This window comes from Styela clava, chromosome 8 (genome assembly GCF_964204865.1).
Source record: "Styela clava chromosome 8, kaStyClav1.hap1.2, whole genome shotgun sequence".
Classification (NCBI taxonomy): Eukaryota; Metazoa; Chordata; class Ascidiacea; order Stolidobranchia; family Styelidae; genus Styela; species Styela clava.
In genome coordinates this window covers 13,640,692-13,666,992 of record NC_135257.1, presented here as the reverse complement: position 1 = coordinate 13,666,992, position 26,301 = coordinate 13,640,692, and the positions used below count along the sequence as shown (strand labels likewise).

Here is a 26,301-nt window from a genome sequence, read left to right as displayed (position 1 = left end):
ATTTCATGACACGAATATAAATGAAATACTTTGAAGTTAGTCGATCAAAAGCAACTGTGTAAAGAAAAATGACAGAATTCGATTAAAATTTTCGCAGTAGATATTTCAACAAATATTGGAGGAATATAGTGAAACGATCTTTTGGACTTTTTATAAGCTTAGTCTGCTGGTTTGTCACTTTATCCAACCTATAAAATGCTTTGCCAAAACTACAGACCACGTTGGTTTAGACTTTCACCATTTCTCTTTTTTAAACTCAAAAAGTAAAATTTCACCAGAAATAAAGTTCTTTTGTTTTCTCAACATGGGTCTATCTGTTTTACAAGGTAATTTGGGATGATATCGTGAGCCAAAGTTTGTTTGCTTATTGGACACGAAATGGAACTATGAATCGTTTTGTTAAATTTTTGTTGTTAACATTCTTCTTCTTCTTGTCCATGTTGTTGTGTTGTTTCTCATTACCTACTTGACAAATTGCTTTAAAATTACAGTGGTGCTGGAAATAGCTGTAAAGCTATTACTTTTATTTACTTCAAATTTTATTTCTGTGGGATTCGTTTTTCACTTCGAAGTTTTGTGTGAGGACTGATGGCGTCATCAAAATAAAAAATTGCGCTCCGTGTGGCGGTTCCGCCATCTCATTTCAGCGATCTGGTGGATAGCCGATTCGGAAGCTTTTTGACAAATCAGACTACTTGTACTGTTAAAGATTTGATACTATTTTGGAAAGTCCCTCAAGTCATACCATCACTTAAAAAACAGAGTCATCCGATTTGAGTTTTATTGTTATATGTAATCAATTGCTTGTCTACCATTTCCTATCAAATTATTTTGTTTACGGATAATGATATCTCCAATTGACTGATCACACTCCATTGACCCTCGGTGCGTAAAAAATCCGAACGGTTCCGGACAAGACAATATTAAAAAGGAAATTTAGGTACTAACAAGTTTGGTATAATATTCTAGTCTAGGGTAAAAAAAAACGCAAGTAACATTCGTTTACTTCAAAGGCTATATGGGTATAAATGTTCACTGGTGAAAATTCACGTGGGTGCAAATTAACAAGGTCAATTACGTGGGTGAAACTGTCCTGGACGTAGTTTACGTGTGAAAATGTCTGTCGGCGCAAATTGATTAGATGCGAATTTTCGTGGGTACAAGAAAAGTTGGGTACAAATGTACGTGCATGCGATGATACCTGGATGCAAACTTCATGGGTACAAACGTCCGTTGGCGTAATCTGTATAAGGGTTTCTTAATCGTTCGGTGCCAAGGCATGCAGGTGCGACTGTCCTGAGTACAAATGTACGTGGGTCTAAAGATAATTCAACCGGATGACAGGCCCAATAAATGAGCATACAACCAATATACTTTGGAGTACAATGTTCGAGAGAGATCTTGAAAATTCTTCAAGCAGGAGCATACTCATTAAATATATATAGCATTGAAAATGAATACTAATTACACCATTAAAATGATTAAAACAGACAAAGCAATTGGTGAATATTAATTAATGCAAAAAATATAATTTATTGTCATTCAAGTAATTCCAACGAGAAACAAAGTTATTACCAAAGTGTTTGTAATTACTATCTATATTATAACCAGATCAATATTTCAACGTCATCTATTTCTGGTACAATATTCTGAAAGAGACGGTACCATACGGTAACATGGTGCGATTCTAGAATAGGGATTACATTAGTTGAACATGTTACTTATGTATTTGATATAATTTTCCCCTCGAGATCATGAGTAATGAAAGAGACATTTTCTGCTTGGTAAGAACGGATGTTGTTGGCGTCATATTCAAGTGAAGCTTGGTATCTTTGTATTTTTGTACAATGGACGGTACTGACTAGATCACGACAATTCCCTTGCATTCGCAATATTAGAAGTTGCACCAGAATAATATCACAAAGATCTAAATGACTTACAAAATACAGAAGCATACAGAACCTTCATCAGCGCACAATTGACAACATACCTTTGTTTTGTCATTTAGAATTCATTATAAACGGGAAAATAAAAAGTCTCATGGGCAATGTGATTACCAGGGCATAAATATGCATTTTGTCGGGGCTTTGGTCACATAGCGTCTTGTCAGCTTGGCAGAACGTAGTGGACTTAGGTAATTTCCTTACTTTCGACAATAAATAGATCGATTTTTCAAGACTGGAATGATAAATGGTTCCTTGTGAAAGCTTGGTCAAAAATTGTGGTATTCTGCGAGTATTCAAGTATTCTTTCCCTAATACAACTCGCGTATGGTCCGCCCTCTATTGCCATCTATCGAACTGTTCAAATCGGAAATCTCACGAAAAAGTAATATCTACGCCTTTCGTTCGATCTTTTTCGTAAGAGCAGATTGTTGTTTAACATAAAGATGTTTCATCACGTTCATTGGTGGAAGTCAAGTTATTAGAAGCAGCTAACATTCACGACATCTTTAAATAATGATGGAAAAAGGCTGTTGGTATCGACTCCATAGCTTTTGCGTGTACTTGTCGCCTGTTATTTCGTATATTCCCACAAGTTCGTCGCTTCTAATTATGACAAAAGCAAGATGGCAAGAATACTTGTTATTATATAAAATCACAAATCAATTCGTAAGTAGTGTCGCAAGTGTTACTGTGACGTGAAATTGAGGAAAACAGGAGAACAATGCTCAAATATACGGACACGACGACCAAAAAGAAGTAGTACGGGTACTTAATCTTTCACAGTAGACTACCGCTACCTCAGCATTCACGAATTCGCCTGACCACCAGATGTCACCTTACGCGAAAGCGGAACCGCCACAAGGTGCGCAACTTTTAATTTAAATGACGTCATCACGCACACACAAAAAAAAACGAATCCCATAGGGCCCACATAAATTTTGGAATAAATAAGTAAATAAAACATTGACGTAATCTTCAAATAATCATGAAAAGTGCGTGTATTGCCGGCTGCCATCTCGAATATTTCCCGAATTTCAGACGTGCAAAAACGTAAAAGAAGCTAATGTAAATAAACGACTTCAAAATAACTTTATATATGTATGCACACAAAGATACGGTCATGAGTGTAGTGTAGCATAGTTTACACTAAATTTCGCTCAAATTTTGTGCGTGGAATATCGTGTTAACTTTTTCTCCCATTTGAAGCTCATATCAACGGAAACGTCGGGAGGAACCTAAATAATTCTTCCCTTTATATACCTGTGCGAATATTTCATTCGAATAATTGGAGGAAACTCTGACATCCCAGATTACTAGCGTCGATCAGTCATATTCAATATAAAGTAAGACTTCAGTGCCTTCCATTTTCTAGGAAGATTTTTCTCTTTATCGCTCTCTAGTGAACGTGTTGCTCGTACTATGCGATAGGGATTTTGGATAATAGGCTAAAATGTGAAAAATACACAACAACAATATATCTAATAAAACAAATTCTGCAATTTTGACTAATATTTTTTTCTGAAAATATAGGTCATGACATCTTGCAGTCAATGTAAACATTAATAAATCTGAAATTAGTTTTTTTTAAACTTATTTGCAATTTGGTCTAACATGGATAAAACAAGGTATTAAATTGGCTATTGGTCAACTTTCGGAGAGTTAGTCAGTGAGTTTATTTTGGAAGGACACAAATAAAACTAAAAAAATGAAAATCCACGAATAAAACAAGAGATCTATGTTCAAATATATGGAAACGAAGAAATGTGCAATCTGCCACAGTAGACTACAGGTACCAGCTTTCGCGACTTCGTCTGACCACCAGATCGCTGACGCGAACGCGAAACTGCCCCGAAGTGTGCAATTTTTAATTTTGGTGACGTCATCGCACGCAAAAATATCTCTGAGACATCACATGAATTTCTGAAATACCGGTTAATAAAAGTAATAAAAAGCCTTCTAGCAAAAATACAATCTTTGACCAATGAAAATGTCAAAGTAATTGGTCCAGTAGTTGATGAGAAACGAGATATTTTCACAACAATAAGAACAAGAATACAAAACGAGCATACGTCTACTCTGTGCCCGGCAAATATTTGGGATATTGTAGTTTTGTCGGTTAATGTTTAATATTAGTAAAAAAAATTCTAAACTAAAAATCCACTTCAAAGAAATTGGAATGTAACAAAATAACATTCATAACATCATACAAAAAATGAAGCTATGTTAAACAAGGATGGTTTGAAGATTAGTAAATCATTCAGTGACGAAACCATTTTGGTAAATGTCTTGCCTATGTTATAAATTAAATTGAAGTTAAATTATGAGATTTGTCTCTACAATGAAACATATTTCGCCACAATACAGGACTCGCGACCGTCACGGCCGGGAAAAAATCAACAAGTCGTAATTATTGATAGCTCGACGAGTGCGGCGCGCCAGTTTACACACAGAAAAATCGTGATTTAATGTGGGCGAAAGCTCGAGTTAGCCCAGGTGCGCTAGCGCCTGCCAGTCTGGCAGATTGTTGATTTGCCTGCCCTCAAAATTCGGAGGAAAACAAAATACGAGAGAAATATAAAAAGCTTTGGCCCCGTGACTTTTTTATGATAGAATTTTGCCACTCTCGAAAAATTCCTTCACACTTTCCCACTCTTTTCTCGTTTTTTTTTTTGTAAATCTTTCCCCGAGACGAGATATTTAATTGTGGAAGAGTTTTAGGAGAGAAAATTTGACAAATCCACAATTTTTAACGATTATCAAATTTTTAAACAGCTGAGTCGTAGCGAGCATAGGGTTAAAGAGCGTGTGCCGACGCGTAATGAATTGAAGAGGCGCAACAATTTAACCAGGTGCCTTGGCGCCTCTCAGTCTGAGCATGTCGCCTATTAACTGACTTTGATATATCGCGCCTGCGATTGTTTAACTACATTTAAGTTTCTCTGGATAAACTTTTCATGGCTAAACGCAGGTGGTCATATATTTCCAAGCGGCATCCTAGCGCTCAGCTGCAGTTCATAAATGACATTAAAACACCGCGTACGATATTCACGCTGTCGACTTTTATTTGCTGTCCCTCGCAGGGAGAAGAAAATATTTCGAAATAAAATTCAATACGAAAACGTATACTATTACAGTAAAACTGAGTTATTTTGTGTGTGTTGGATTTTCCTTTCAATATGTGCATTGGATAAATCGTTAGATAGGGTCTATTTTCATGTTATTTCCGGCAATAACAATTTGAGCAATGGTAATATTTTGTCAATATCTTAGCATATCCCTCACCTGGTACAATTCATTTTATTAGTAGATGGATCTAATGGGAATTTAGAGCATTTTTAATTTACTTTTTTGAGCTTTTTGCCGAAATATACAAACAATTTAAAATTTTGTAAGAAAAATAAAAAGAATATATTCAAATATCAACAAATTCGATTGCATGGCACTGCTAAAAGGATAAATTTGCTGTGCTCCGAAATATTTAAATTGTAATTTTAATCACTCATACGCATACGTTGAATTACATTGCTCATACATATCCCATACTTTTTGCGACAAAACTAAGCAGTATTAAAAGCCTAAAGGCGGTTAATTATGATATGGCGGATACTGGCAAATTATCTTATGACGTATCATGATGATGAATTGAGCAAAATCAAATTAATATTTCATTATCAATTTTGGTAACTTTGCCTTTTCGATGGACATCATGCGAAGATAAGTTGATTAATTGATTCCTCATCCAGGTGCACTGCAAAACATATAGTAAAGTAAGATTGAAATCGTTCGCAAAATTTGCCTCATAATCATCGAAACGCAACAAAATCTAACCTTTACTCAATCTTCTTTATGAATAAATTATTCAAAACAAAATTGTTCAATAACTATCTATATAATTGTTCGATTAGTTTTCAAGTAGAATACACACTCTATATGTGTTCAATATGTATAATGTTGCTCACGCGCATATTTAACTGCCATTCAATTTTCAGTTTTTCATACTGCGCCCATTTATATTCTGTACCACGTTGCGCTGTATTTACTTTCCACGGACGTGTATGAGCTGTTGCTGGGCCGAGTCATTTATATATATATATATATATATATTTACTCATCAGTCAAGCACGATTTTGTGTTAGCTATATTACAATATGCTCGAATTATATATAGGAAGAGTATAGTCCATTTACTTGATAGACATAGAAGATGAATGAATAGTGATAATTGGAAACTTCCGAATAACATCTGGGATTAATTAGCAACGTTCATAATTCCAGAAATATGGTTTCAAAGGATGGGCTTCAATTATCACAATTTCTTTTATAATTCAATCAGAGAACGGCTAATTTAGTGGTTTTTAGGTTAGCCATTGTCTTTTTGATGTCTAGCAAATCAACGACTAAAAAAAGAAAATGAATTTATAATGTGTGCGTTATTTATTCTCTCTAAATCTAAATGCTATTTGTATACCAGTGAGTTTTCTAAAATGAGGTCATCACCTGTTATTTTTTAGAAAGTTTTTATCAGCTCCATCTACCAATTGGTTCTATGTTGATGATAAGAAGGTATATGATGTGTCTTCTCAGTGTCACGTATTGAATTACTAATTTTGTAATAAAAAGAAATTTTCAGGTATGGCAATGTCATCCAGTTTTTTTTTCAGTTTTTTATTGTTATTTTACACCTATGGTCCGAATTGATACAGCAACTATATGTTTATATTTTGTAACGGTATTATAAAAAGTGGATGAAATGAAGAACCGCTACCGTTTCTGGGGACACTCGTTAGAAAATAAAATATCAAATACATCATTTCCTTTGCAAGTCAGACGCACTCCTGAAAATGAAGCACTTTCTTGGCAACAAAATACTCATTTATGCGCTGCATATTATCCACTCTTGACTAAGTACATGAAAACCGTTTTCTTGTGACCTTAAACCCAAGTTCACCAACGCAGATGTTACTAATGGAGCAATCAGTCCAAACAAAACGTCCGATTAACAAGATAATAGTGTGATGCATATACGAATCAAGCATCTGATAAGTTAATCATTAACACACAACCAACCAAGTGTGGGCTAGTATTGAAATTCACTCTTGAGGTGCAATACAGGGTTCGGCCATAGTTGAGTAGATGTTATATAAAATTTCCAAACGATATGTAAATCTAACTATGTGTTTGTTATTCTAACGTTGTTTGTATAAAACAGGTGGCTGTATTCCATCAGATATGACATGTTTATAACTGGATGGAATTCGTTAATGCTCGGCGTAATGCTGATAAGTAGCGATTTTCGAAATGACCATCAAAAAACGTATTACCTGTTGATAAGAATAGATAATTTCTCAAGAATAAGCCAGTGACATGGAATGACTCTTCAACAATTTATACCTTTAGGTATGGTTTCGTGACGCTCGTATTTCCACCACTTTCTGTTCTTGACCCAAGAAGTCTTAATCGGTTTTAAGTCTTCATTTATTGCTTTTATACTTTACTTTCATCATGGTGTTCATCACCGGATAACGGTATTTTTATAGCATGGCTAACCAAAGCATCGCATCAAACTTTTGAGTCATAACGCAAGACGTTGCATAGGCACTCGAAAACGGCTTCGGACAATTTCTGAAATCCTTTTCTCCTACTTTGGGAAAAGGCAGATGTGTGACCCATGATTTTTCTGATTATTCTGAATATTTTCATACTTTTTTGCTTGCAATCTGTTTGAGTAGCACACCTTTGTCAAGGATAATTATCGATTTAGATAATGTCGCGTACATAAAAATAAGATAAAATCATCAGATCAGAATAACAGATCAAAAAACGGAGAAAACTTGCACAACTGTATTTTAGTTTGGCACCTGTATATTTTGACACATACGAAGCCTGTCCATCTCATTAAAATGACTACACGATAATAAAACTTGACCAAATTCTGAATTTATTGGACAAACAAGAACAACTTTTATTATCGGAATTATCGCCAAACGCTTTAGGAGAAACAAACTATTTGATATGTCTCCTCCTTACATTGATATGCTAACGGCCTGAATTTACGACATAAGTGAAAATGAAATATTTTTATTAAGCATGAACATGACAAAAAAAACTGCTTTGCAGCACTATCTCTCATCTGTCAACAATGCCAATCAAATATAAGAATAGTCAACCGGTAAATAGTTTCGTGTGCATAGACATGGGCAGTGGGGAAAACTACATCCATGCAGTGTTCACGTCACCCATCTTGCCATATATCGGCATAATAACAATGAGAAATGGGCGCGAATCACAAACAGTTACATGACGACATTCTGACACTTCCGAATACATCGATTTATTCGACAATGCAGTGTTTTCTTATTTTAATGATCGCCTTCTATTCACGCGATAAACAAATAAAACGTCCAGGTGTGAAATAATTAAATGCGGAAGGTTCATGAAAGGTATTTGTAAATAGTAACGATAAATGTAATTTATGGGTACAATTTCCTTGCTCACTGCTATTTATGTAATTAAATTGAAGTCAATTTCTCCTTTTCGTCTAACACATAGGCAGTATTCCTCTAGTGGTAAATAAAGATGAACGCTCACATATGATGGATTTTTTATGAAGTTAGTAGGACTACTTGTTCAAAATTCACTATGTGTATGATGTACAAGAAATCAATTTCATTTTAAACAAACTATAAACAAGAAAGCAATAAACAACAAGTGAACATGAAGGTAGTCCGTGGACATATGCCACTTGTTAAGCAGATCCCGCTATGTCATAGTTTTATCAATGCAGGCCTAACTTGAGGTATTGTAACGAACCCATGAACATCTTTAACAAAACTTTCACAAATTTAAACTAATTGGATGTGATTTTTTTTAATTAAAATGACTCTTTATATTGCATAGTAGTAGCATAGCAATTCATCAATTTGCCAAAATGTCTATCAATAGGTCCATTTCTTCTTTAAATGTGTCATATTTAAATGTTCCTTTTTCAAGTTGTATACAATTTATTACATTTGACGGGACTTTTTTTCGTTATGTGCTACGATAATCTTTAAAACAGAATTTCAGCTTAGAGTCAGCTTAATTTTATCTGCTTATTATATAATTCATTTATTTTGAATTTTCTAAAAAAAAAACACGACGATTTTATTTACGAAGTCAGACATCCTGATACAACGTCATAATATTCACCGCATTGTTGAGTCGTCTAAATTTACCAAACACTCTTCAAAGTCACTTAGGCGTTTCAAAACAAGTCTGACAATACCAATACAATCAAAACATATACCGGTCACTTGATACACAGAAAATGTGAAAAATTTATAGCGTTAGAATAGCATAGTAAATCAAATATTTTCATACCGCAATTGCTTTCTTTGCTCACTAAGTATGAAATGTATAATACTTGGTATAATATATAAACAAAATCCAAAACTTACGCATATAAAGCCTAAAATAGTTACATCTTTGCTAGCAACTCTAGGCCAAGTAAGTAAGCACGTTGAGACTCTTAATTCGTGACAAACGCTTCAAAAATTTCTGAGTTGTGCAGAGCCACAATTATAATTTCATATGGAAAGTTACTGAAGCCTGATTGCATATAGCTCAATTTTATGATAACCTCAGCTATTAGCATAGGTATCATTGCAAATTCTCATAGTTTAGTACGGACTGAACAAATAAATATCAGTATGAGCATTCGCGATAGCATGAAGTTATATCTAGTAAAGATACTAGGAAATGCAGGGTGATAAATTTAGATTTCAGTAATTTTGCTGTCTGGTTCACTCATGTGGCGGAAAGGGTAACTCGTGGCACGTGGGCAATATAAACAATGAGCAGATGACTGGATCAGGACTTTTTTCTGTTTTTCTAACTAAATTTTTCATGAAAGTATTTCATGGTTGTGCACCGAAGACCCAGCTGCAACTACAAAAACAATCATAAACTAGAAATTTTCAAACACCTGGATTCAATTGATGGCAAATCAAGTAGAAACGATGTTATTTGGAGAGATTGAATGAACTAGGGTTGGAGATTAACTTATAAAATGAAAATATTTCGATCTTTGTTTTCCACTTTAAATTCATTGGGTCGAATTATACAGGTTATTGCGAGTGAAACCAAATAGTCCGCTACTTTATCATGGTAATAAACGTAGGACTTATACAAATCATGTAGTTTTTTTGTTCGTTCGATTTTCATAATTCAGCAAGTCCCATGAATCAACACTATTTTCTTATGATTTGTAAAATCAAATAAACAAACACAGTTAGATGTAGAAGTGCATACATGACCACAATTGTCACCTGAATGTCCCCCACCGTTTAGAGATATTGGGCTACCACATAGACATCAATATCCGTGCATGTTGTTGTTATACGCTGTTGTGTAAACAATGCTCATACTTCTTTTGACCGATATAACTCGGATATGACGTGTCTTAAAGACACTGATCCGAGTTTGGAAAAACTTCTGATCCGCCAAAGAAAAAAAAAAAATTCTTATAAATAATCCATATTCGCTATACGTTAATGTTTGGACAACTTTTGCTTCCAATCCTAATTTTTTATATTTAGTTTTATCATCAAACTCGTTTAAAATTACTATTAAAATTAAAATTACTTTGTGACGTCGTTGCGCGACATTTTATACGACAAACCACACTTTCATGGTTAACGTTAGTTTTGCTAAAACGGATAGTAATAGTGTAATAAGCAAGGCCTGTAAACGTGGAAGCAGCACTGCGTCAAGTATTACGCTTGGGAATAGCATGTATCGCATGGCGAACAGTCTTCTCCCACACCAGGTAAAAAGGTGCGATATTGTAACATTTTCATACCAATACTTCACATCGTTGTAATTTTTATAATACGTTGATCAAAGGTTTTTCTCTGTCGTAAATTTATATTGTTTCCGTCCTGCTTGAATGTGTGACTGACACCTGTTCACAGGTGTATTGGAGCAAGTTCTCATCTTCAATTGAGCTATAACTATATATTTTGACACCGTGTTATGCATAAACATGTTCACGTTTTCCTTAGAGTATTAAACGTCATATCACTTTTACGATGGTAGAAGCCAAATTTGGAAAGTCAATACGCAATAAATGAAAGGAATTTTCTCATCGCTATAAAATACTTCTCGAAGAATCAAAACAATCCATCGAAACAAACGTTTACTAAAACGATTGTAGGTATTACGATACGCTGCGCAATTATCGGCTTACCTTACCTTACCCATCTATTTGCATGGGGTCATACGTGGTCATACATGATTTTCTACAAGTCTTCACTGTCATTAGTAAAACAGGTGTTGATTATAATATCGGAAATGTCGAAGGTGTTTACAAATACAAAATCGTAAAGATGGATTGTGATACTCTCTGTTGCAGGAATATTCTAATGGTCAGATGTTAACTTTTAATGCAATTGTATAGTGCAATAAGCAGTATTGTTTACTTGCTATTATTTGATTGAAGTTAAAACAAATAAAAAATTTACAACTTCCTCTCGTTGTAAATTTTAAATCAGTCATTATTGTAATTTTGTTTCGTGGCTCAAAATCGAATGTTTAGAAAAAGGAGCATGGTCTATGCAAAAATTCCTATCGCATGGTATATTCGTGAAATAAATAAACTATTGTACCAAATTGGCTACGTTGTTACAGGCTTCAGTCAACTTATTTTTTGATTCGCCACCATGTAATGAACTCAATTCAAAATCTACGCCACCAAACTTAAGCATAATTCGGTCTTCGAGTCACTATGCTAAATTATAATGGAATGTTTCATTCAACGTCATTAGAGAACACACGTGTGATGAGAGTTTTTTTTTTATCAATTTTGAATAAACAAATATATAATATAGGTTTCACTAATGTATAAAATTCATTTCGAGGCCAATCATAAAAATGGAACGCGATACAAAACTTGATTTCGGTTTTGTCGTCCAAGTCGTCGAGCATTGAATGTTGATTAATTATTGTCCAGGCGAATATTCAGATGGTTGAAGCAAATAAATAAGAAAAATACACTGTCGTTGCTTCTGGTGTAGCTCTATCCATATGAAGACTGTAAATCTTAATCATCAATTATTACTTCTATTTTGAAACTATTACTAGTGTTATTTTACCATTCAGTCGTCACCATACTATTTGGATTTCGCTAACCAATGAAAATGTTCACAGACCGAATAAATCATTTTTTCATTTGTCGACAATGTTGCACACTTTTCTACGTAACTATGAAAGCATTGTTTAATATCAATTATTACAATTTTTTCAGTGTACTACTTTTTCAATATGCGGGATGAATCACACGTTCTAAATCGTAAAATAATGAAAATTGGTTCGTGGCTTAAAATGATGAAATCGGTCAACTATCCAATAAAAATGTTGGTACCTTGAGCCAAATTGTGGTTAATTGGCTAAGACGTCACAGAACACGTGCAAGCGTGCAGACGCTATCATAATTTTATAACTTGTCCGAAGATCTGTTTTGATTACTATACTGCACATCACACTTATTCCCAGAATAAAAGAGCCGCTAAATGATATTAAATGACAACAAATCAGTTACTGCAGCAGGGATATTAACGATACACGCGGTGCACCTGCAGTTGGCGCTATCTCTCACGGTAATTACACATTTTGCCGCTAGACGCATAGCGGGAGTCCGTGGCGCAGCCGATAGAAGATCGAAGAGAATAAATGTACAGACACAAAAGAAAAAAGAATAGTGGCATATAAATACGGTAATCTCGCCAGCGAAGTCATACCAACTTGAAAAGTATCAATTGCTAAGAAAGTTAACCTCAGGTTTTGAAATCAATTGAAAAGATGAAGCCTTCGTTCATGAAACGCAACGCTTGTTCAAGTTTAGCCAATGCAAAATGTTGGAATCCTATGCATAAAGTTTCCTCGAGTTCAAAGAAGATTTACCGTCATTCAACAGATGAATGTGCATTGTCAGATTTGTACGAAAAACTGAAATCAGTTGTACCGTCAACTTCGCAAAAGAAATCAGAACTATCAGATTTGGATATAATGCAGAATGCGATCGACTACATAAGACATTTAACAGAAGTCCTAGAAGATTGAAATGCTCACCAGAGGCAAATGAAGATACTTCAACCGACAACAAACCTCTACTGATATCTTCAATAGAAGATACATGTATGCTGTCAAATCAAGAAGCTAATGTACGGATATCGTCAAAAATAAATCGGCCAAAATCCAACACGAACGTTTTCCGTCGAGAGGAGAAAATGAAGGGCAAAGAGACATGTTGCATGAAGATAAACCATGCCAACATTCATGCATGCAAAATATTTTGTAATTTACTATAAAATTAAAGTGTCATGTTTTTTTGAAATGCAATAAAGTATAAAATGAACAAAAGATGCGTTTGTTGTGAAACAGGTATCCAGGAACTGAACTATTGACGCATACATGTCATGTTGAAAACAAAATCGTTCCACACGATTACTCGCAGTGTTCATAGCGTATTGTCTGGTCGATTTTGTAATTTAATAATAGTAATTTTGTTTCCATATAATGTCTATCATTTTCTTCCCATAACCAAGCTTTCAAAGGCATTGCAAATATATACAAGGAGTCAGCGTAACAAATACTGTGCACCCAGAGTAGAAGATAACTCAATTTCAGAAGTTGCTGAACTCATGACTTGGTAAATATGGGTACAGGTGCGAAATAACACTATAAACACTCCCCTTTCTATGCCGTTCGCCGTGAATTTGACATACGAAGAACATAACTATACCGTCGTTAAGTTTGGGCCAATATTGGAATACATTCATCAATACATTTCATCCAAGTTAGTTGCTTGGGTTATTCCTTTAATTCTCGGTATACGATACTTAAGCATGGTCATGCGTCACAGGAAGAGACGATGACCTGGGTATGCCCCTATCTTTCGTCAGCAACCTGAAAATATTTAACGCGACCACCTGGATAAGCAGGTGCAAATACAATGTCAGTTTATTAGATGGAATTTCATCATTTTACCGCAATATTTGACTATTATTGTCATTACACAACAGGCATGTGCATCTTTGTTACAACTTTTATTCAGCAATGACAATTTTTAATTACATAATGGTCTGACAAAGACGACTAAAATGATTACTACACTCCATAGCGCGTAGTGCCTATATATATTATATTGCTATTGACGAAGCCTGTGGGTCAATATAATTTCTCAATATCCGAAATGTGAAGCATGTGAATAGATTTGATTTTTCACGAAACGTGACATTTATTTTGGGTAATCTTAGCCTGAATACTTCCGAGTCAAATATACCGAATGTACCCAAATAATTTGTGGTCGAATGTAGCAATATTTCCGTTTCTCCGTGCCTCTGGCCCTTCGCTGCCGTGAAAATATTTGTAAACAGTATCAGATTGCCCGTCGGGATTTCTTTGTTTAAAACTTGCGCCTTTTCGAGAGAAACGGAACTACTGAATTGGAGATATTTAATAGCGATATCCAATCAAACACCGGTGCCGCGTATTGACAACACAGGTGCGAACGTGGCGCCAGGTAGTCTCGCGCGTCTGTCTCGGCACCTGGATTTAACAATGTACGATCATTAGGTAGTTAAACGCTGCAGATATGCTTGTATATAATCGGAACAACAATTTTTGTGGGTAGAGTTGTAAGATTTTAATGGCTGCAATACTATGTATAAACTATTTATGACATAAATATACGCATAAGTTAATATTTCTCAACATTTCATAAGCGCACTGCACCCCCTACTAGATACACATTTAAAAGCTATTTAATATCAGATAAAAATCTAAAGACTGGGCTTCAGTAAACTTATTCTCAGCTTAGCACAAATGAGACAAAACAGTGCACAAGAAGCTAACCACCCAGTACCAGACGTAAACAACTGATATCCAATGAACTGGAAAAGCTACTGGACCAAATTATATGATAATTTAAGGTAATCAAAGAGGCATTAAAGGATAACAAAGGGCTGAATGACTTCACTTGAATACATTCTAATAATGTTAATTTCATCACATATATCAGTGGTGTAAACTTACATTTTCGTTATATTGGTTACACAGTGAACGTACTCATTGACGGAACCATAATCATTGATTTACAACACGACTGAAAATATGAATTCACGAGAACGAGAGAATAGTGTGTACTATATATACGCTTACAGCATCTGCTGATCTCTCGTAGACGAGGTGGCCGAGTGGTTAAGGCGATGGACTGCTAATCCATTGTGCTCTGCACGCGTGGGTTCGAATCCCATCCTCGTCGATTGGGGATGTAGCTCAGTGGTAGAGCGCACGCTTCGCATGTGTGAGGCCCCGGGTTCAATCCCCGGCATCTCCACTTTTTCGCGTCTTACACTACTTCTCATTTTAATCAGTAACAGACAACCTAAGCACAAGCAATACTTTCAAAGCTTGACACGTTCTTATCAAATTGCGATTTTTCCATGTCTTCACACAAGCGTTTACAAACTGGACTACATTACTTGTAATTTAAATATATATATCAGTGTTGCAATAACGTTCGATGCAAATCAGTAATCAGTAGTTTATTTTATCCACCATACATGAAGTACCATACACTAATTAATACAGTATGTAAAAAGAGGCGAAACTGGTAAGCCGAGGTGAAAAGGAGTCGAGAGAAACCAAGACTGGCTATCGAGCAGCGACACCCGTGAAAAAAACCCAACAGTAATTGATAATAGTATAAACGAGAATATCGGTCAGAGACCGAAGACTTATCGATCGAAAGTTAGGGGATCCCCAAAACAGCGCTCTTACTCCATTGTGACACCTTGTGTCCATCACTAATTAATTAATAACTCGCTAATTATACGACATAATTCGCCCATAATCAATAGGCTTCTGGTCCGAGATAAGATGAATGCACATGCAAAATCTGGAGCAGATTCAATCTCGCTTTCGTGAGATATCGCGTGCATCTAACAGACATACAGACAGACAGACAAATACCTATCAACATACTTACCGATTAAAATCGATAAGTAAAAAGTAGAAAAACTAGCAAAAGAGTATAGGAAGAAATTACAATCGAGGCAACCTGATTTTCCAGGAGGCACCCGATACACAGAAACAAATAACGACTCCTAGCACCGATGTTCAAGTTACCATGGAAACAGCAGAAGGAGTGCAAGGCGAGACAAAGCACCGTATTTCTCCGTGTATAATACGCACTTTCATGGTCAAATTTAGTGTCACAAATATGGGGGTGCGTATTATACAGTGGTCTAGAAAATATCAAATAATATTAATTCTCATTTTATGCTTTAACTCGCTAATAATTGTCACATTCGTAAATCTTAAGTTTCTAATTTTATGTGGCAAAGTCTTTTAGAATCAGATCATGCTTGATTTGGTAGAAGCATACCCAGTTCCACAACAATTTAGTGTTGATGAAGGCGCAGAAAAATGATGAAATAAAAGTGATAAAAACATGCTGTACATCCGTTAACTGCTGTCATTGTCTGGTCTGTTTCTCTCGTTTCGCCGAATCGGCAAAACTTTACCGTAATAAATCACGGTATGAGTGACATACCGCTTCTTATTAAAGTGCGGTGTCTGAAAACACGTTCTGATATCGGGCATTGTCAGCTTTCAAAGGGGGAGGGACAAATAACTGTACAAGATACCTCAATGTCAAATAACATCACATCATGATTGGCAGATGTTTCACAGGCAAATACATAAAATATATTACCAGATATATATATATAGTTAACAAAAGGCAAGCAGACAAAATGCCTAAAGCGTCCGGAAAAAACACCTATAAGGCAAGAGAGGACTGAATTTTGATATGCGTATTATCGTAAATATAGAGGACTTGCACGGGTCACGTGACATTGTTACTGGACGGCAATAAAACAAAAACGTCCATTTGGCTCCTGTCAGTTGCAAGTCGGATTATACGTTTGCGTTTTGTTTGGCTGTTGAAAATGGTTATTTCGTTGTTCTGTTGGCTGTACGTATAGTATAGACAACGAAATGGATCTTCAGTAATATTCCACTGATTTCAAAAGATCCTGAACGTCGCGCAATGTGGATATCATCTATTGCCTATTGGCAGAACTGCTTGGTGTCAAGTCCAGAAGCCATCTTACTTGTGTTTCACTGTTTGCGGACAGCACTTCGTTGATGGTGAGTGATAGTGTGCCGTTATCAATTTCTTTAAATATTCACAAGCTCCCTCATTTCAATGGAAAGCAGATGACAAACTACTGTTATCAGTAGGCCTAGGCGTGGGCCTACTTGCAGTTGCAGACTTGACTTGTGTAAGACAGTAAGGAATTAATAATCTAATAATCATCTACTGTTATTAGTAGGCCTAGTTGCAGACTTGACTTGTGTAAGACTGTAAGGAATTAATCTAATAATCAACTACTGTTATTAGTAGGCCTAGGCGTGGGCCTACTTGCAGTTGCAGACTTGACTTGTGTAAGACAGTAAGGAATTAATAATCAATTGCTGTAAGGTATTGTTTCCCTAATTAGCAGGTAATCTTTTACTAAGTGTAAAAGGTTGAATAGATAACTAACGTTTAACACCAGGGGTCATGCAAAAAATAACCAGAATTAAATTGAATTCGCCATCTAGGAATACGCTCGCCACCGCATCTCTGATCACCCTGGTAGTTTCACAGGTTTCAATCCCATGCGGGGATAGTTATGTGCTAGAGGATTGCAGCTCCACTCCCACCGAGGGTGTTTCACATGACCGCTGATCGGTTACGACCATTCCCCACCATCCAAGTCCATGCTTCTGAAAACAAATAACTGGCTCCCCCCCAGATAAATCCTATCCTAATGGTGCTTGTACAACTGATTCAAAATGTCTTTTTATTGTCATTGGTAAAAAAGATATGCTACCCGGAATCAAATTCATTTACGACTAGTGGCTGTGGTGGGATATGGACATAAATTTCACACTCCTTGATCGTTAGATTTTATGAAAACTCTTATCTGTATCCATTATCTTACAGATATGGGTGCGACCATGGAATAGATGGATGGCAAAGTATAAGTTGCAACAAGACCACAGTGGCACAAGACCTCAGCTTGCGTGACTTGATAATACATCCTCAGTATCCATTTATTGATGCTTATCGTAATGACAAAGTAACTTGTCATTACTGTGGATTGGTGGAGATAAATTGTCCATTGTGCTTTAACAAAATCAACTTCAAGACGACCCTATCAAGAAAAAAAATTGTTTCGGTGGCTCTGGTCGTTGGGGTTTCAGTCTAACGTTGGACACCGATACTACAACCAGATACAGTTGCCAATGAAACTTAAGCGAGGCGTAATATTGCGACTTTGTGATCTGAAGGGAAATTCTGATGGGTAGCCGGCTAGCCGCAACCTTTTGTTTAAAGAATATTATTAGATACGACTTAAGAGTCTAAACTTTTATTTGAGAGGGGTGTAACCCAAGCTAATTTGCAAATAGTATTCATGGTACCAAATGTATCACACACTTTACAGTAATTATAAATTATATTTGAAAAATAAAGCACATCAAAAATGTATTTTTAAAAAACAATTGGTTTTATCTGCAGATACTAGGTTGATATTGAGATTGACCATTTCAATGCTAAATTTTCTTTAGTCAAAAGGCACACTTGATTCGCAAAAATTTGTGAATGCGCACAGTACACCAATTTGTCTAATGTTTTGATTCCATAGGCAGGAGGTTGTGGATCGGTGCTGCTCAGGATGGGATATTTTTGCCTCTTACGTGTTTCACATGAATCCATCGTGCTCGGATTCGACTGTTTTCAAGGTCTGAAGGCTCCAACAGCCTTATTTTATGGGTACACAAGAGAATTTTCAGTGTGGCATGCATGGGTCAGTTGGAGTCACTAACCTCAAGATATCTATAAGCAAGGATAAGATAACCTGGAAGTAACATTCCATAATTTAGAGTAAAAAATGTATCTGCCTCCACAGCCCTTTCAAATGAAAGATGATGCCTCGGGGGTAATTTCTATCAAATATTTTACAGTATTATGGTTCTAGTGGAAAGGGGTGTAGGCGGCTTTTTTTTAAAGTGTGGTAGGTCTAGTCGAAAGACACATTAAATGTTTATGCTAACAACTGCGAATTAATATTGCAACGCATACAAGTTAACAGAATTTGTTGAAATGGTCCTGCCTTTTGCCTTTCTTCAAAATCCTCCCTTTTTTAACTATTTTCTTCTTCTCTGGGGATGGCGAAAATTCAAATATCGATGGGACATGTAAGCAGCTGATAATGGGTTATCTTCCCTTTTTCCTGAAAATAAATTAAACACTAATCATCATTTGACAGTGCCAAGTTTGTGTATCAGATCAGTAATAAATTACCTGCTAACTAACAAAACAATCAGACAACACCTTCTGACCATTAATGAAGATTTCTTTCAATTTAAAACGCAACTATGCCTATAAATGTGGTTGGTTTTTAGGATAGAATTTATCTGTGGTCGGGGACAGATTGCAAGGTGCAACATCGTACGATTACCATTCTATGTCGGGATTAGTTAGCCAGTTATTTGTTTTAGAAGCATGGACTTGATGGTGGGGGATGTCGTAATCGACCAGCGGTCGTGTGAATCACCCTTAGTGGGAGGAGAGCTGCAATCCCCTCGCACATAACTATCCCCGCATGGGATTGAAACCTGTGAAACTCCCAGGGGGATCAGAGATGTGGTGGCGAGCGTATTCTCAGATAGAGCATTCAATTGAATTCTGGTTATTTTTTGCATTTGCACTGGCGTTAAACTTTAGTTATCTATTCAAATTTCCACACTTACTAATAGATTACCTGATAACTAGGGAAACAATACCTTATGGCAATTATTGATTAATACCTTACACGAGTCAAGTCTGCAAGTAGGCCCTTACACGAGTCAAGTCTGCAAGTACTGAAGTAGGCCTACGCCTAAGCCTCCCAATAACAGTAGTTTGTTATCTGCTTTCCATTGAAATGAGGGAGCTTATGAATATTTAAAAAAATTGATAACGGCACATCATGACTCACCATCAACTAAGTGCTGTCCGCAAACAGTGAAACACAAGTAAGATGGCTTCTGGACTTGACATCAAGCAGTCCTGCCAATAGATGATATCCACATTGCGCGACGTTCCGGATCTTTTGAAAACAGTGGAATATAGCTGAAGATCCATTTCGTTGTCTATACTATACGTACAGCCAGCGGAACAATACGAAACAACCATTTTCAACGGCCAAACAAAACGGAAACGTATAATCCGACTTGCAACTGACAGGAGCCAAATGGACGTTTTTGTTTTATTGCCGTCCAGTAACAAGGTCACGTGACCCGTGCAAGTCCTCTATATGCATGGAGTTTGAAAAATTCTCGTTAAAAATGTACTAAAACCTGGGTGCGTATTATACACGGAGAAATACGGTATTACTCATTGGCGATACTGTGTTGATGATGAGATTTGATTTGAGATATGTTCGTTTGCACAAGCTTTTACAACAGGATTACTTGTAATTTAAATATATCAGTCTTGAAGTGATTAGCGATAAAGGCCAAAATACCTATTTTTACCAACCAACGTGAAATTGGAAAGCGAGAAATCGCTGCTGCAAATTTCAAGTACTTCACATAGGAATGGACTATCTTGTTATTGTCCGAACACAAATTCCTGACTTAAAGATTCTGATTACCTTAGATTAGGTTAAACTAATAAAATGAACAAAAAAATGGCGGTACAACAACCTACATTCAAATCATCAAGAATCAATTCAAGAATCAATGAAAACAGATAAGACAAGAGAGCTACGCCCGAATATATGGACACGTCTGTTTGCAGTAGGCCTACAGTATACGGTTTACCGTACCGTCAGATCACAGTCTACAAATATATTTTGACACCAATTGGAGCAGTACAGTAGGACACAAAATGGCGTCCGATGTCCGCAGAACGTTCGGTGACGTCATGGCAAATCAAAACAAATCTCACAGAGCTAACAGAAATATTTGTAATAAATAAAAGTAATAGCCTTCTGGAGAAGAATTTCATCTTTAACCACTAAAAACTTCAAAGCAAGTGGTCCAGTGATCAAAGAGAAAAGCGGATTTTTAATATTTCCACTAGGTGTCCAAAAAGTGTCAAATAACAACAAGAACAAGAACAACATAACAACAAAACGATCGTTATGTCCACTAAACGTGTCCAAAAAGTAGAAGGTGTACCTGTACCATAACGGAATAGCTCCAAAAAAAACGATTGCATTGGGTTTATAGTATATATACGTACAGCAGAGAGTCTGTTCACTTCGATTGACGCGAGATCTCATAAAATGCAAAACAACGCGGTCATAGAAAGCTGAAGGGAAGGGAATGACTATTCTGCCGGACTTGAACTTCCTTTCCCTAACAATGAGTGCAAATAGCCTACTAATCATCAATAAATCAACAGTAGCGATATTCGGCCATATTTGTAACCGTAGACCCGTTTTCTGGCCTACTTATCAGTTTATTTTTTAAACTGTAGATATAAATGAAATAGAGCAGTAGTCATTTTATTTTTATAGGTTTTTCAATTGAGCTACGGCTTTATGGGACATAAGACCTGGAACCAAACAAGCTTCATCGATATCACATAGAAAAGTTTGGCTGAATGAGAATCGCCATCGTGCTAATACTGTATATATAGTGTATATAAAAAGTAGTTTTCAATGTTTAATGTACATCCGCGTCACCTACCTTTTGATTTATTGAGTGTTGATTTCAACACACTGTAGCCCATATGTAAGATGTGCGTTCATTGTTTTTGCAATATCCATGCACTGCTGGAATGTTTATTATTCACACGTTGTTAGTCCGAATATCGATACCTCATGACGTCATCCATCGTCCGAGTTAGCCTCCTGTTCATGTAGTTTTCGTTTGGTGTATGTGCTATTCTAGGTCGAAGGTAATATGTTCTTGCTACAGGAAGCATTTTATAACATTTTCAGGTTTTCCTTGTTTGACCGATCTTTACGTTGTTTTAATGTTTTCCCGCTTTGTCATAGTTTATATTAGTGTTCCTTAATTAATCTTGGTTCGATCGAATCCCCAGCCCTAGGGTTCGGTGTGGCTGATCCAAGGCTGGACAAAGATCCGATGAAACAGTTTTCTATTATGAAGTAGTCTTTGTATTACCCAGACTTTTCACTATGTAAAATTTCACTGCAAATTTCAATGTAACTCATGAAAATAGCTTATTATGCACAGTTTTGCATAAGTAGGCTACAGTATAACTTCGGTGTAAATCACGGTTATACTTGAACCCCAGTACACTTCATCGAAAACTCGTTGTTTCGTCAAAGATGTCGCACGCTTGGTGTACTTCCTGTATGAAAGTTCGTTCATTCGTTTCGAATTCAGCAGTTCAGATTAAGCTTTCTGGTGTGACAAAAGCTCTCTCTCTCTAAAATTCTCTCTCTCTCTCTTAGGAAAATTGCTAAAAAAACATTCAACAAGAATATTACGTGCGGGCTCTAGTGACTGGAAATCAACGACTAACATACCGCTGGAAATCAAATCACAACAAAGCAATCGGTAATTGATTACAATATCTTCTTTATGTTCCGACATTTGGATACAATAAGTACTTAATTCAGTTAGGGTAAAAAGGAAATGCCGGAAAATGAATTCCGGGGAATCACACATGCGAAGCGTGCGCTCTACCACTGCGCTACACTCCCAGGACGACGAGGATGGGATTCGAACCCACGCGTGCAGAGCACAATGGATTAGCAGTCCATCGCCTTAACCACTCGGCCACCTCGTCTTCGATTTAATCAGCATAACAGAGGTTCTTGGCTGGAGAAAAATGCTTCCTATATTTTACCTTTGAGATTAGTTTGTGCTTATATTCAGGGGTTTTCGAGAGTCGGCTTATGCAAACACCATTTGGTGTTAAGCAGCTGCCACAAAAAAAAAAGGAGGACTAATTTCAGCCTGGCTAGGCTATTCCGGCTGGCTATTATAAAATTAAAGTATATTGATTAAATGAAAAAACTGTCCTACAGGATATCCCAGACAAGACAAGAATTTGAAAATTCAAACGCGTTTGCCCACCCCGATTTCGAAAACACTCTCAAAGTAAGAATGAAAATTGCATTGCTATGGTGAAGAAACATTTTTTTTTCTAGTCAAACAAATATTCATTCCATAAAACGGGGTGGCTTCGTTTTTATAAAAGAGAGTTACATGACATCTTCAATTCAGGAACTCAAATAACAAACTCTTTAATTATGTCACAATCAATGAAATCTTCATCGTCACGAAGTGCGTAGACGAGGTGGCCGAGTGGTTAAGGCGATGGACTGCTAATCCATTGTGCTCTGCACGCGTGGGTTCGAATCCCATCCTCGTCGTTTTGGTGATGCAGCTCAGGTGTAGAGCGCACGCTTCACATGTGCGAGGCCCTGGGTTCAATGCCCAGCATTTCCATTTTCATTATATTCGAAAAAATTCGTTTGTTTTGTTTCCAAAGTGTCATCACGAAAAGTTAATAATGTAATCAATTTATGGTGAGGATTTATGAGCTACTTAACCCCTTCTAGTAATGAAGTTAAAGCCACACGAGTTTTTTGATACAGAATTCTCCGCAATTAACATAAATCAGGTAAAATAAATGGAATAAGTTTAAACATCACAGCAATGAAGGATAAATGATTGAGTATTCACCAACACCCTGGTTAACATTGAACACAGATAAATTCATGCAACACATATTCATAAGTTAGTTCAAAGCAATTCCCAGGCTTGTCCATGGGAAACGTCCCACGGGATGGAATGGGATGGGACAGCACAGCATTTGTATTTCGCATGGGACACGGGGGACACGAAAATCGTATGAATTTCGGAGAAATGATGGCAAAACATTTCATTTTGGATTTCGTGTCCATATATTTGAGCATAGCTCTCTTTTAGTTATAAAGAGCAAAATATATAAAACTTTTTAATTCCGTCTGAGTTTTTTACTAAGTGATCTATATCTTCAATCCGCACAATCTACATAATCTTTGCTTTATCTATTGCACAAATTATTATCAAAAATAGATTAACGAGCTGTTGGCGAAGACGTCATGTTTATATTTTATATCAGATACAAATTTAGCACGGTTTTAAAAAAATTGTACAGTTTTAAAAATGGTACTAATTCAGCCATAAATTTATGGTATCATGGATATGGAGATGACTCCGGCACTGGATGCTCTGAATTATGACTATGAATTATGAATTATTCGGCAACGCTTCCACGTAACCAGTCGCAGTCAGTAATTTTAAGATCTCTCGTTTTGCCCGAGAAAGAGTGAGAAAGTGGGAAAGTAACGAAAATCACTAACTTTATCCGTGGCAAGGGCTCAGAGCAATATTTTATGATAATAATTTGACGGGTCACACGCAGCTGTGATGGCGCCATGGCGTCTGACAGGACTAATGATTTATCTGATGTGAGGTTAGATATGCTATTTTCTTTCACTACATTTATTTTCTGAAAATACCGGTTCACCTATACGGCGTTCTGATCATGGGAGTATTAAAAACAAAATTATGGGAGGCCATACGTATATAGACAATAAAATGGTCTTTGTAAACTGTCTGCGCCAGACGCTGCAAAGAGAATTATATAGGTGAATTTGAGAAACGACTATAAATTCCCATTTTGAAATGATAATTCCCTGGGCGGTTTATGAAATGGCGTCAAATTGCCAAAATCATAACTATGACGCCATCGTAACAATCATTTTTTCATTTTGGTAATTTCGATTTCTACTAAACATTTTTGTATGCAGTATTCTTCCAAGAATATAATAAAAGGTTCGAAAAATATTCCTAGTATTTTTAAAAGCGTATAATTTGTATTACCGTATAAAATACTTTTTCTTTTTTACAGAACGACTTCGTTAAAGAGTCAAATTTTTCATCGATATATGAAGTATTGAAAAAACTCGATATGAAGTATTGATAAACTCGAGGTTGAAATCCAACACCGGGATGTTATTTATTGATAAAAAAAAACGAGTGCTAGGGAAAGCAAGTGAGGGTGGGGGGATAAAATCACGGAAAAGAATAATGATACTTTGTGATTTTTCATAGCGCTTCTGCTTACTGCAGTATGAACATATATTACAGGACAAGTTTGTTTCGTAGATTTTACGTTTGTATACAACTATTCACTTTTTTTAGCTTCCGAAGCGTGGGCATTTACGTCCAACAGCAATATTTGTCCAATGTCAGAATATTATATTTCTACATAGACGATGAGTACAAATCATATGTTATTAAATTTAAATGGTGACAATTTTTGTTAATAAAATAAATTTGTTAAAAAATTGGAATTCAAATTCTAGGAACAGATTTTTTCAATGTCTGAGTTTTACTTATCTCAAACATTATGTACCCAGGAATAAAATGATCAGATCATTCATTCCTTTTACGAAAACGATTTTTACTAAGAAAAATGGTATTTCATAAACCAATTTGTTGTGACACCTGTACCATTGAGTGCGTTTATTTATTTGTGGTCAACAAAGAGTAAAACTAAATTGTTGTTAAATTTATCAGAATCATGCGGTTAACGACGTATTTCTTCCTGAGGTATATCACGTCATTTGTTTATCTAATAAAAACCTAATTTTGTGATTTCATCGAATCGGTTATTGAACTCGATAGTACGAAGTTATACAAACCTAGTAATTTTTGTTTCTGTTATTCCTGCCATTTGAAACGTTCAGTCAATCAAAAATTATTTATTTTATCGAACACATATCGTACGCGACACAAAGACGTACTCCATTGATGTACATTTTAACCGTCACAAAAGTGTGGTATTGATGCACTTTATATTCTTGTTTATACTAATTATGTTCCAGTGTCGGAAATATACAGTATACCTACTTGATAATTTACCAATAATAACATAGCTGATAAATAAATTGATGTGCATTACTTTGCTAAAACATGTTTTTCGTGGTTCAAGGTTAGCGAACACCTTTTCTTTTATATCAGCAGGATATATAGATGAAACTGTGTATATTTTACTCTCGCTGAGTAGTTGCACGTATTATATCCTCCAGACTATAAACGTACCCCGCCTGGCTTTCATGAGGGAAATATTTTTTCCCACGTTAGGATACATGGTTAATTAATCATACGCGCTTAATGATATAATGTTGACTTTCCCTGTTGGTTATTTGAATACGTTTGATTCCTCGTTGACCCTGATATATTGTATATGATAAGTATCAATGATCAAAATCGGTCGTCGACTTATACCGAAGTGAAAATCACTT

The 26,301-nt window shown here is 36.0% G+C and overlaps 1 long non-coding RNA gene and 4 other non-coding genes across 5 annotated transcripts; 4 read left to right on the top strand and 1 right to left on the bottom strand.

The window, feature by feature from the left end:
- Positions 1-15,163: 15,163 nt before the first annotated feature.
- On the top strand, positions 15,164-15,245 carry Trnas-gcu (transfer RNA serine (anticodon GCU)). The gene has a single exon. It is a non-coding gene; the product is annotated as a tRNA-Ser (tRNA).
- Positions 15,246-15,248: 3 nt separating this feature from the next.
- On the top strand, positions 15,249-15,320 carry Trnaa-cgc (transfer RNA alanine (anticodon CGC)). The gene has a single exon. It is a non-coding gene; the product is annotated as a tRNA-Ala (tRNA).
- Positions 15,321-16,815: 1,495 nt separating this feature from the next.
- LOC144425738 (uncharacterized) lies at positions 16,816-18,520 on the top strand. Its single transcript, XR_013477613.1, has 2 exons — positions 16,816-17,137; positions 17,979-18,520. It is a non-coding gene; the product is annotated as an uncharacterized LOC144425738 (long non-coding RNA).
- A 4,185-nt stretch (positions 18,521-22,705) lies between these two features.
- On the bottom strand, positions 22,706-22,787 carry Trnas-gcu (transfer RNA serine (anticodon GCU)). Its single transcript has one exon. It is a non-coding gene; the product is annotated as a tRNA-Ser (tRNA).
- A 507-nt stretch (positions 22,788-23,294) lies between these two features.
- On the top strand, positions 23,295-23,376 carry Trnas-gcu (transfer RNA serine (anticodon GCU)). Its single transcript has one exon. It is a non-coding gene; the product is annotated as a tRNA-Ser (tRNA).
- Positions 23,377-26,301: the final 2,925 nt, after the last annotated feature.